This window comes from Siniperca chuatsi, linkage group LG1 (assembly GCF_020085105.1).
Source record: "Siniperca chuatsi isolate FFG_IHB_CAS linkage group LG1, ASM2008510v1, whole genome shotgun sequence".
Classification (NCBI taxonomy): domain Eukaryota; kingdom Metazoa; phylum Chordata; class Actinopteri; order Centrarchiformes; family Sinipercidae; genus Siniperca; species Siniperca chuatsi.
The window spans coordinates 23,971,261-23,983,819 of NC_058042.1; positions in this window are offsets into that span (position 1 = coordinate 23,971,261).

The following is a 12,559-nucleotide window of genomic DNA, read 5'->3' on the forward strand; positions in this document are numbered from 1 at the left end:
GGGGAATTGTTTATTAACAAACATATAAAAATGAAATCAAACAACTGCTTGACATCTGAGCTGATTCCTCAATAGGCCTTTGGTGCATGGCCATCTCCAAAGTTTGTTGAATCTGAGCAGAGAAGAAATACAACTGTGGAGGTCAGAGAAGCAGCCTATCCTTGTCTTTGAAGACGTTCAGTATTTTTTACAAACTTGATTTTGTCTCTATGGAGCCATTCAGAGGCCACTCAGTGAAAAATTAAGCCAATGACCCACAGATGATCTGCCATAACATGATCTCATTGGTCTACAGAGATATCTATTGCTCAGTGTAACACCAGGCATAACTGATAAATGATTATTTGAACAGTGTTGGTGAGATGGCTGTTTCGTCTGGTTTTGCCCAATGCTGTGGCAAGCAGTCACTGTTTGTATGTTCTCAGACACTCTTGCTCTGTCTTTAAATAAAATGTTTCAAGAAAATTTAATTTATATAGTGCCAATTCATAACAGAAGTTATCTCATTGCACTTTTCTTATAGAGCAGGTCTAGACCATACTCTTTATAATATAATTTACAGAGACCCAACAATTTCCACCATGAGCAAGCACTTGGCGACAGTGGCAAGGAAAAACTTTCTTTAAGTAAGTAGCACAAATGACAACAGAGACTGTTACCAGGGGACACTTAAAAGTGATAAACACGGCTCAGAAACTTGTTGCCATGGTTTGTGACTCATGAAGTTACTGAAGTAGGCTGTCCGTAAGTGGTGTTAGAAAATGAGCTAAAATGTAAGTTCTCTGTGTCTGGGCATATTCATCATTTTTTGAATATTTATTTTATAGACGGTAGATCACATTTTATATTAAAGTGGCAATCTCGAAGATTTTCATTTAAATAAATATCTGTTAAGTCACTATCTATTGCCAAATGGGTTAACACAATGTTGATTGAGCCTATGGCCCACTGAAAACCTTGCATTTGCAGTATTATGAACTGGGTGTCTGTGGCGACATTCCCAGAAAAAATGTTGCATTAAGTTATTATGAAGTATCAGGAAATTGACAGTGACTGCTATTCATCATTGCTGTTCATCACTTTAAAATAAAAGATTGGTCAATATTTTTCTCAGTATTTTGTAACTTTCCTGAAAATCATATTTTTATAGGTTTTTCCTCACCCAAATTACAAAGAAAACACATGACATTTTGGCCTCTCAATGGTCCAACTTTTGGTTAGTTCAGCTTACTTTATTTGGTGTAATTTGCCAATATTTTGAGATTTCTGCCTCTGAGATTTCTGCCTCCACACTAAGACAATGTGTGTTAATGGAATTTTGTTTGTGCGCAACAGTATGTCATCCAGAAACAATACACCCATTGCTCTTGATCATCCACACACCTTCTGTGAACAGTTTTCATTGGAAGTAGTTTCTACCAAAGAAATAGTCCCTATGAAAAGTGTTGACAGTGTGTTCTGTGGTTAATCCAGGGAGTAACAGGGATTCTGTATCTGGGAAGATTTTTTATTTTTTTTTAAGCCGCAGCACAAACAAGATGCTGTACAGTCCATTTACCATCTTGTTCAACATCTTCTCTCTGATACACATTCTTCACTTCAAACCCGTTGACTAATTACACTTATCATTTACTTAATATTGTAAATCTACTACTTGCTACTTCTGTCCACTCTGTAGACACAACATCTACTGCATGTCCGTCCATCCATCCTGGAAGAGATATACATTTGTATAATGGTTGTATATAAGTAACTGTATATTGTTTTTATTGTTATTCTATTCTGATTTTGGATATGTGTATGTGTTCTGTGTTTGAAGTGTGAAGGGGGCTACAACTTTAATTTCATTGTGCAGCCCTGTGTTGTAGAATGACTAATAAAATGTACCTTGAACCTAGAAGAGGGATCCCTCCTCTATTTCTCTTCCTGAGGTTTCTTCCTTTTTTCCTTGTTTTTGGGAAAGTTTTGCCTTATCTGAGTGGGCTTAGGATAGAGTGTGTTGTATATTCACACTGTAAAGCTCTCTGACAAAAAATGTGAATTGGGGCTTTATAAATAAAATTGACTTGATTTGACATACTGTCACTTTTGTCTTTTAACTTTTTTTTGTAAAACTGCAATAGCTAGGCTGACTGAGAGCCAGGATTGAATAAATGACAAATTCCAGCTGTGTTCAAATGCTTGAACCTTCGGTGTCTATTAGAAGAACACATGATGATGCATGAGGATGAATAAACAACCAGTAGGCTACACTGCTGCACTGTCCTCAAATATGATGTTCCTCTTTCTCTCTCTCTGTTCACTTCCATGGTTTCAGTGGTATGATTTCACCTGCATGGCTCAGTGATAACACTATAATCAGCTGCTGATCTAATAATGTATGGCATTGTTGCTATTATTCAGCTCAGGCTGCTTATGCACTATATCTTGGTCACTGTCAATACTGATATAGTAAAAACTATACAGTGCAATATATGAACAAACCAAAAAGAAATACACCAAGACTCTTACTGTACATGCATTTGAATTTCTTTAAATGTTAAAGAAAGGTATACAGTAGACCCTTTTTCACAGCAGACATTTTCACTTGTCATAACAGGAAAAGCACACATGTTACAAATAACATTAATGATGGATCTGCTCCACTTACGTGTCCCACTGTCATGTCAGTAAAGCAGCATGCACAATACCAGGGCCCTGGAACAGTCAGACAGGTGGAAAACAGCCATTGTTGATGTTATTAATTACACCTGCGTTTGACAAGTCAAAATGTCTGCTGTGAGACAGACCCTCTCCGAGGTGCTGAACAATCCAAAAACTACTTTTTCTAATTAAACAGTGATAATTTTACACTACCACATATTTTAAGTAGATATTGGAGATTTTTGTAGGTAAGGACATCTGCAATAGAACATGCCTAATAGCTCTTTTTGGGAACCCTTTCGAGTTATAACTGCCATGTAGATATTTTGTCTTTTGATACCCCCTTGCTAGTCCCCAGTATTTTATAATAATTTTAAAACATACACATAACTATTTCATAGCTACATCTATAGAAGTAGTCCCTTCCTCCCAGATTTAGATTCATGTTTTGTTCCCCTGCAACACCAATGTTTCACATTATATTAATAGTAATAAGTACTCCATATTCTAAAACTTTTACATTGTAATTTCTCAAAGGATTTATGTCATAATTTTAAAATACCATACCAAAACTAATTTCATTGTAATATTAACACTCTTACCCATTTCCCCCCATTGTTCCTGTCTTGTTACCCAGTAACAATATTCCTGTACTTAGAGTAAAAAGATAAAGAATACTTAAGGTGTATTTATTATTGTGAATTTGCCTCCTATGTTTGTGAGACAGTCTAATAACTCTCTCTCTCTCTGTCTGGCTTTAAGAGTGACTATGGTAGCAGATCTTAAATATGGGCAACACCTACATAACTCTGCACATGGTAAACGATATTAAACATTTTTGATATTAATATGATCTGTGTAGTTAACTGTGCTTAGCCACACCTCATACTAGGCACTGTTTCAAACCTCTGTTCAACTGTGTGTTTTGCAGGTGTAATCTGAACCTTATAAAAAGTGACCTCTAGCGGCAGTAAAGTTATTTCTACAAGACACAACAGAGGAGTTTAGGATAAACCACAGCTGCATATTAAACTACAGCTTGAGGACACAGCAGTATAAAGCTGTGTGACTTATTCTAGACAACACAGGTTATAACTCATCTTAAGCCCTAAACTGCTGAGTTGATGATAGAGCAACTGTCCCCACAAATTTTAAGTTATTTTCCAGACCAATTTGTATCACCACTGGCTGGTAAAAAGTACTTCATGCCTCCAGCGGATCATCTATGTATGCTGCCTTGCTTTCCACCGGCCTGTTCTAACTACTTGCTGATCTGCTGGGACTAGATGCTGATCTGTGATATGTAGAGGTTATCCTTCTTTTCTTAAAATATAGTGAATATGTGAATTGTCTACTAATTAAACTAACTGTCTTGATTTGTGTTGTAACTAGTTTGACATGGATGTACAGATTAAAACCAACATGAAGTGTCTTAATATGGAGCCAGAGCAGCTTCAGTACTCCTTGCCAAGTCTGTGGAACTCTACTGGAGTTACCACAAGATATTCCCTCATTTATATATACAACCTTTATTTAATCAGGTAATCTCATTGAGATCAAGATCTCTTTTGCAAGAGAGACCTGAGTACAGCAGATAGAAAGAAAAACAAACATAGCCAGACATAACAAAAGGACATATAGCATCAGAGACATCACAGACATCATTAAATAGATTTGAAGATGAAAGTTTATATTATATCATTTGGTGTTATGGAGATGGTGGTGGACAGCATTTTCCAAAATCTGAGCCCTGGTGCACGAAAGCACTTGCATTTGATATGTTTCTCCACTTGTTTATTAAGGTTTTTCCTTTAATTTGTCCCTAGCTAATACAATGTGTCTTGTCAAAAGGAGTTAAAACGTCTCTATATGAAATTTTAAATATTAATATAGCAGCAAACAATTATTTGCTATGTAAAGAAGTAGTGGAGTAATGGCGTCCTGAGCAGAAACTGATATCACACTCCCTCTGCGTGCGTTGTAATCCAAGATTCTCTGTTCGCTGTTTTGGTAGCCGGTCCAGCCGCCATGCATGCATCTTAGTGCATGTGAGTCCCTCCCTGTGAAACTGTTGGCTTTGAGGAGAGCCATGTCATTTTCTCATCTAACGCGGTGACTAATGGGTATATTTTGACCAAACCAGAGTTAGTGATTGTTGGAACAGTGGAAAGACTTACAAAGGCGGTTTTGGTGAGTTGTATTTTGTTTCTGTCAAGTTTGAAAGAAGTGTGTTTTACGATGATATGCGAATAGAGTCTGGTAGGCAGTAGCGCCCATTTATTTTGGTCTGAGATGCTGGTGCTCTAGTGTGACATTTAGTGGCAGTGAATGTCGCATACAGCTCCTGTAGTGTTCTTGTGGAGTGTGTTGAAACTCTGTCTAAACACCAAGTTGAACTGTAGCCAATGAAGACAGAGTCGTAGTAAGGTTGACCATTTACTGTCACACTTTCTCATTAACATGCTGGAAAAAACTGTAAATAAAGGCAATACAAAAATATGCAACATCCATGTTCTTAACTATACATTACATTGTAAATAGCTGTAATCATTGCTGTCCTGCAATTGTAAATAAAACCATTGTTTTAAATAACTTATCAAACATAATTTCTTTACTAATATGGGATCTTTAACATGTCTAATGTCAAATAAATCAACTTACGGCATTGCCTCTATGATTCTAGTGGATGCAAGTGGATTATTAGAGCATGCACAACATGTCTGTCTCTTTTCTTTTTCTCCAGAACCGGGAAGGGCTTAACAGGAAGTGACTAAACAGGAAGTGACAGTATCGCACAATTATATTCATTTTACAAAAAAAGTTTGTTAAACTGTAGTTATCAACTTCTCATTTTCAGCTAAAAATAGGTACCAATGAATATTTAAAGAAGAAATTTGATAAAGTTAAACAAATGCCTTAAGGGCAACACAGCTCCTTTAAAGTTAAAAGGTTATTCTCTGCCAGTGAATGCTGAATTATGTTCTTCCTCAGCAGCATAATGAAGAAAATGGATTATTATACTGTACATGTGGTGCTCTATATAGCATGTTAAATTCAGTCTCACAATAGAACAAATGACCCTGAAGGAGGAGTGATATGAAAGATTAATTTTAGCATGCCCCCAGAAATAATCTAATTATAGATCCAAATTAGTTACCTAATGCATTGTTCAAAAAATATTATAACCATACTGTTGTTGTATGTATGTAATAACATACATATTGTTAATTATAGAACATGAGACGATCATGTTTCTTTATGGCAATGTTTTTGTTCAGAGGTCACCATTTGCATACAAATGAATGTTATGTCTGTCTGTGGTGGTTTTATAGATGATTACAAAAAAAATCTTTTGAGGATAATTTCTCTTCCCTTAGATCAAAATGGCAAAAAATTCTATGACTGACAAAAAGTAAGTTTAACACCAATGTTGACCCGTTGATTAAATACTGAATATCTCTTAAAGGCTGAAACTCTTCAAGTAACAAACACAGAGGTGATGGTGTTCAACCCAAGGCTATGGCACAGCGAGAAGGAGGGATTTTAACAAAACTGCACAGGTCAGACTATCTATTCCTCCAGTTACATCGACCCTCAGTACCATGCCCATTCCAGTTTATCAGCGTGTTCATGCACTGTTGTGCACTGCAGGCGGTGAGTGCCAGTTCTGCTGCAGTTTTTGAAACTAAGTGAGGCATACTCTGGAAGGTTTATTAGTCCCCCTATCTCTCTCCTCAGGGCATGGCGAAGGCAACTGTGGAGAGACACTGCCACAAATAGATTCTCTAAATATGCAATCATCTGTGCTTGTGAGGCTACTGCATTGTTTTTGTAAGTTTGCTTGGGTGATATTTTTTTGTTTGACCAGATATTTAGCTTTGATGCTCTACTGCATCAGTGTTAGATCTGACAACAAATAACTCACACTGGCTTTAATAATGTTAATGGTTTAATAAATTGCTTGTAGAACCAAAAGAATTGTGTCTGATAAAAGAGACACAATGACAGCCAGAAAGTTTAGATCTCAAAAAAATGCTCAGCTCAGCTTTTCTGTGATTGGAAAGAATTTCATGCAGATCCCAGATAAATGTTGTGTCATAATAATCATAATTTCTCAACAACTTAGCCCATGTAAGCTAGGCAAGGCCCCGGGGCCTGACGGCATTCAAGCAAGGGTGCTGAAGACCTGCACCCTGGAACTCTCACCAACCCAAAAAATCCCAGCCCACAGAACTCATCCACTACCTCCCCTTTGCCCTAACATCTATAATAATGAAGTGCCTGGAGAAACTGCTGCTTAACATCATTCTGCCAGTTGTCCCCCCACAACTGGATCCCCTCCAATTTGCCTATAAGGCTGAGAAGGGCACAGAGGATGCTGTGCCCCCTCCCCCCATTACTAATGCACGCGGTTATAAACTGGAATCCAGCAACAGAACAATCACCTAATTTTCATTCATACACAATGAAAATAAAGCGCTGTGATTGGTTTATTGATCAGTATAAGATCTATTCAAATTTCAACCCCCGGAGCAGAAGGAGAATTAGCAAGTCAATTATATTTCCACTGGGATAGACACATGCACTGAACTGGGTGAAGACCCTCTTCCTGTTGGGTCCTCGCTTGCTGGAGTACTGCAATGCGCCATGATGCCCTGCAGTTGACCCTGTGCTCTGACTTTGTGTTTTACACACTGTGGTCACTGAGCATGTATGTGGAACAAGCACAAATTCCAGTCAAGCCTTTTGTCGTTAAAAATCTACCACTCATATTGCATATTTCATCTGATCAAAAATATGCCCAGCTGAAGATGCTTCAACGCTGACTATATTATAATAATGAACACATGCCTTCATGAGTCAGCCTCCTTCATCCCACAGCAGGACTGTGTGCGTGTCTGTGATGGTGGACGGTATCTGTAAATGTAAATGTATGAATGTGTGCATGAGTGCACGTGACCCCATGCGTGTGTCCGTGCAGCCACGTGTCACAGCAGATGTTGCCTAAAGCCTCAGCAGTGTCTCCAGTGATGTGCTGTCCGCTGACCTTCAGTAATATTTGAAGATGCGACGTCCGGCTTGTCAAGGACAGTGCACTTCTCTGGCTGATTATGATGCTTTGCCTTTCATTAATATGCCTCACCTCCAGATCTGCTATATGGCATTTGCATGACATTAGCATATATCTTTGGGCCAGCTGCTTGACGCTGCAGTGTGCGGAGCTTGTGGGAATGACACCTGTTAGACAGAGGGGCAGATGACACTCTGGCAAGTCACACAGTGGAGGTTTGGGTGAAGAAGGTGGTTGAGGTTGGGAGACAGGGGAGTATAGACAGTTTTTGGGGCATATATGTTCAGCTGCATTTTTGGGCTGGTTGCAGTTGAACATACTCTTTAAAAAAGTACAATTTATTTGTAACCATAAAAAAATGATACCTTCACTGTTATATTGCTTTGAAAAATAACAGTTGGGGAGGTGTTGTTTTTGTTGTTTTTGCTCAAAACCGCTTCTGTGGTCGTTCCTGTTACAATTCAATTAAATATTATATAGCACCAATTCACAGACAGAACAGAAGTTATTTCATTGCACTTGTCCTATAGAGCAGGTCTAGACCGTACTCTTTATAATATTATTTATTTACAGAGACCCAACAATTCCCAACATGAGCAAGCACTTGGTGACAATGGCAAGGAAAAACTTCCTTTTAAGAGGCAAAAACCTCGAGCAGAACCAGACTCTGGGGTGGGCGGCCATCGCCGCTGCCAGTTGGGTTGAGAGAGAGAGAGAGAGAGAGAGAGAGAGAGAGAGAGAGAGAGAGACAGAGAGCATACAGTAGCACAATGCAAATTCCACATAGAATTTTAAAATAATAATAATGTAATGGTAGTGGTAATTTTAGTATTAATAAAATAATAGTAATAATAATGATAGGAATAATAATGATAATAACAGTTGGTGGCCCACAATCACAGATCCAGACTCTACAGCTTCGGAGGCAGAAGTACCTGCTGAAAGCGACAGAAGGAGAGAGGAGAGTAGGTGTCTCCAGGACCACATTTTGATCACATTATGATGAGACACACACAGACTCACAAGGTGTAAACAATACTAGCCATGCGCTGTCACAGCAGGTGAAAATAAAATTCCTGGTTCTATCTAAAACCAGCAAGAAAGAAATAAACATGACTGAGAGTCTACAGCTTTGTGGGGCTGTACTATATAGGCCTAGACACAGTGCTGCTTTGAGCTAAATGCTAACCTCAGTATGCTAACATGCTCAAAATGACAATGCTAACATGTTGATTTGTATTGGTTATAATGTGTGCCTCCTTAATTTAGCATGTTAGCATGCTTTAGCTAATTAGCCCTAAATGCAAAGTACAGCCGAGGTAGATGAGAATGTCATTAGCTTTACAGATATTTGGTCATAGACCAAAGCTAGATAAAAAGTTAAGGGATCACCAAAGAGATTCATCCTGAGAGGGACATGAATGTGTGTACCAAATATCATGGCCATCCATCAAATAGTTGTTGAGCTATATCAATCAAAACAACAAATGTCAAACTCATGGTGGTGCAAAAGGAAAAGTGAGGGGATCATCAAAGTCATTAGAATTCATCCTCTGGGGACCAGAAATGTTTATCCAACATACATACATAAATCCATCCAATAATTATATTGGATGGATTTACGTGGATGGATTTAAATATTGGACCATATTTCAGTCAGGACCAAAGCGGCTGACCAATACATCAACATTGCCATTCCCAGAACCACACGGCTAGTGTGACTAAATATCAAAGCAAAGCAAATAAAACCTTATAAGTTAATGAATCCAAATAGCCATAACAGAAGAATATATAACTCAACTCAAAAATACAGAATGTCATGAGGGTTTTTTTGTCACCACGCTGACAAATGTAGCTTGCAGTTGTGCTGATAGTGTTTTTTCAATAGGCTGCTGAACTACACAGCATTTTCAGTGATCTCCCTGCAGGTGAGAAAACACAGTTTTCTGCAAATTTCAATCAAATGATGCCTTGCTGGAAAAATAAGACATCAGCACCAGAAAACTCTCTGACGCTCTCTCAAAGATAACAACAGTCTTTGTCCCATTGTTGTGAAGCCTTTTCTCAGTACTTTTCCTATAGTAATGTCTGAAATAATGACTGTATAAACAAAGGAATAACAAAGAAAGGGCATTGAGGCTTAGCAAACTTTCTTCTGTTTAAGAGTTTTTATATCTAAAAAAAAATCACTTTTGTCTCTTGCAATATATTCTCTTAAAAATGACATATTTCCTTTTCCTGTTCTGAGTCATCATTTAACCACTTTACTCCTTCTGTTGGGTTTGTATTTATTGCGACAGCATAGGTAATATGTGGGTGAGATCTGTGGTTTTGTTCATTCCTAGCTCAGGCTTTTGGTCAGTTTTGATGCTGCTTGGCCTGAGGATGCTGCAGCCAGGTGGTGACCCTGCATGCAGTACCTGGCACACAGCAGAGTGTGCGGAGCTGTGGCCAAATCCCAGAGTCTGAGAGCTGCCCACACTGGCCAATCTGCCACCAGAGAGAATGAGCACTGGACACTGTCACAAATACTCAGGCCAGAATATAAATAATTTTATATTATAAATAATTTACTATGTATCGTGAGGAGGGATCACACTTCACATAAAGGTAATCATTGTATCATACTATATTCTCTATTAAAGGTTATATTGATAATTTTTTCATTTTTATGTAGACATTTTTTTTAAAACATCCACAGAGCATTTAGAAAGGTGCAGAATAAAAGTGTCACTTTTCCTAAAAAATATATTATGATTGTGAACTAATCATTTTAAAAAAAATTACGGGTCCAAAATGAATGTTTTGTTTTTCTCTGTGTGAGATGTCTGACGTTTGGTTCCTGCTTCTAACAGGAGTCTTAGCTTAATCTTCCGAACAACAATAACCCATAAAATTACAGTTCTGCATATTTAAACAAAATAAACAACAACTACCGACAGTCATAGTCCTTGAAAACCTTAACTAATGTGTTGTCACCGGTTCTAAAATTAGAAAAATAACAGCGTCAATCCCTGAGGAGCTATGTTAGCATTAGTGACAGTTCCTAGTGACTGTCCAGTTACCTAAAGTTATAGTTCCCTCAAACAATGTAACGTTATAATGAAGATGCGTATCAGAGGGGATTTAGAAGTGGGCCAGAGTCTGACAGAACCGATGGCCCGGGGCCAGTACAAGTTTATGCAGGGCAACTTGATTGACCAGTCATTGGTCTGTCTTGGCCGGTGGCGGACTGGTCCGCTTATGAAAAGACAGTTGCTGTACTTTAAGAATGGAGTGGACATGGGATCCAAATATATTACTAATGTGTCATGTCGAAGGTAAATTAAAGTTCAGAACTACTGTAAATCTGCTCATTATAGTGTTTAGACCCAAAACTTGACTGTTATTGAGGGTATCATCTCATATAGCAGTCTAACGTTAGCCCTATTATGAGACACTTTGCTGAGGATACTTGTGGCTAGCTAGCCATGTAGCCAGCTGCATTGAGCTCAACAGCTACGGTACTCATGTTAATATAGAAATCTGGAAAATACTGACATGATCATACAGTCGTCCTAGTAGCCATGTGTGGCACTCAGCTGTTTTTTTATAATCCGCTATGAGATTTGTTTTCAGCAAGAAAACACTTCAACTAGTGTTAGGTCATCACTACGCTAACACTAACGCTAGCTAACATCAACTTGTACTGTAGCTGTCTGTCTAATGTGGAGCACTGTGGGTTTTAATAGCATCCCTACAATGTACTGTACTGTACTATTTGATTGGATTAAAATGTAAATATTTACCTAATGACTTATAGTGTAAGGATGATTGAAATGTCATTTTACGGTAAGTGTTGCAATATAGGGCCCCTATAATTATTAAATGATGGGGGAAAAGGGTTACCTAAAGCTAGCTAGCCTTATCCTAAGATTACCATAGATAACGTTACATGAAACACCACCGCACAAAGTAACTAAAGCTATAGCTAATGTATAGCTATATGTTGCAAAATGAACTCATTACTCTATCACGAAAGATTCATCACTTGATATGACTGAGTCTGAGTCTCACTGCACTTGACCATGAAATATGCAGGTTGTGCAACGGACTGGCAACCACTGGAATAGAATGGAGGGGGGAGGGGGAGTGCGCCATCTAGTGGCTGAATGTTATCAATGTTATCAATAGCACCTTTAACGGTTTCTGAGTATAGAAACAATTTACACAGTAACATCACAGCATACTATCAAAGAATTGTGAAATTACAATTTCTCAGTTGTGCCATCACTTACTAATCAGGGTGGCCCTTTTACATTATTACTTTAATAATGTGCTAAAAGGTGTCATTTTCATTTTTGTAATTTATGTGAAAGGATTTGAATTGTGATGTTCCCCGAAAAACACACAAATAGCATTGCTTCCAAGTCCTTAACTGCCTTTTTCAAAAATCTTTCCCACAATATTATGTTTCTGTCTGTTGTGACATCATATAGTCTTTTTTTGATAGAAACAAACTTAATTTGCTGTGTATGGTGCAACTTCAGTCAGACAAAGACAGATAACTAAGCCTACTACCTTCCATTTGATGAATCCCAACTTTTTGTTTCATTTAGTAATTTAACATGACTCAAACAAGAGTGACTAACTTTCTTTTTTTATGTCAAACCACATTAGAAATATGTATGAAATTTGCTGGTCTGAACATACACACAATGTAAATTGACATTTCATTGACAAATGTTAGTTGAGTGTCAAGGCTGCTTCCCTAATCCAACACGTCTTTGCATTACTTTGATGTCCCCTGAAGACTGACAGCATCTCTAAAGGGATGTGACTTCAGACAATCACTGTGGTTGAATG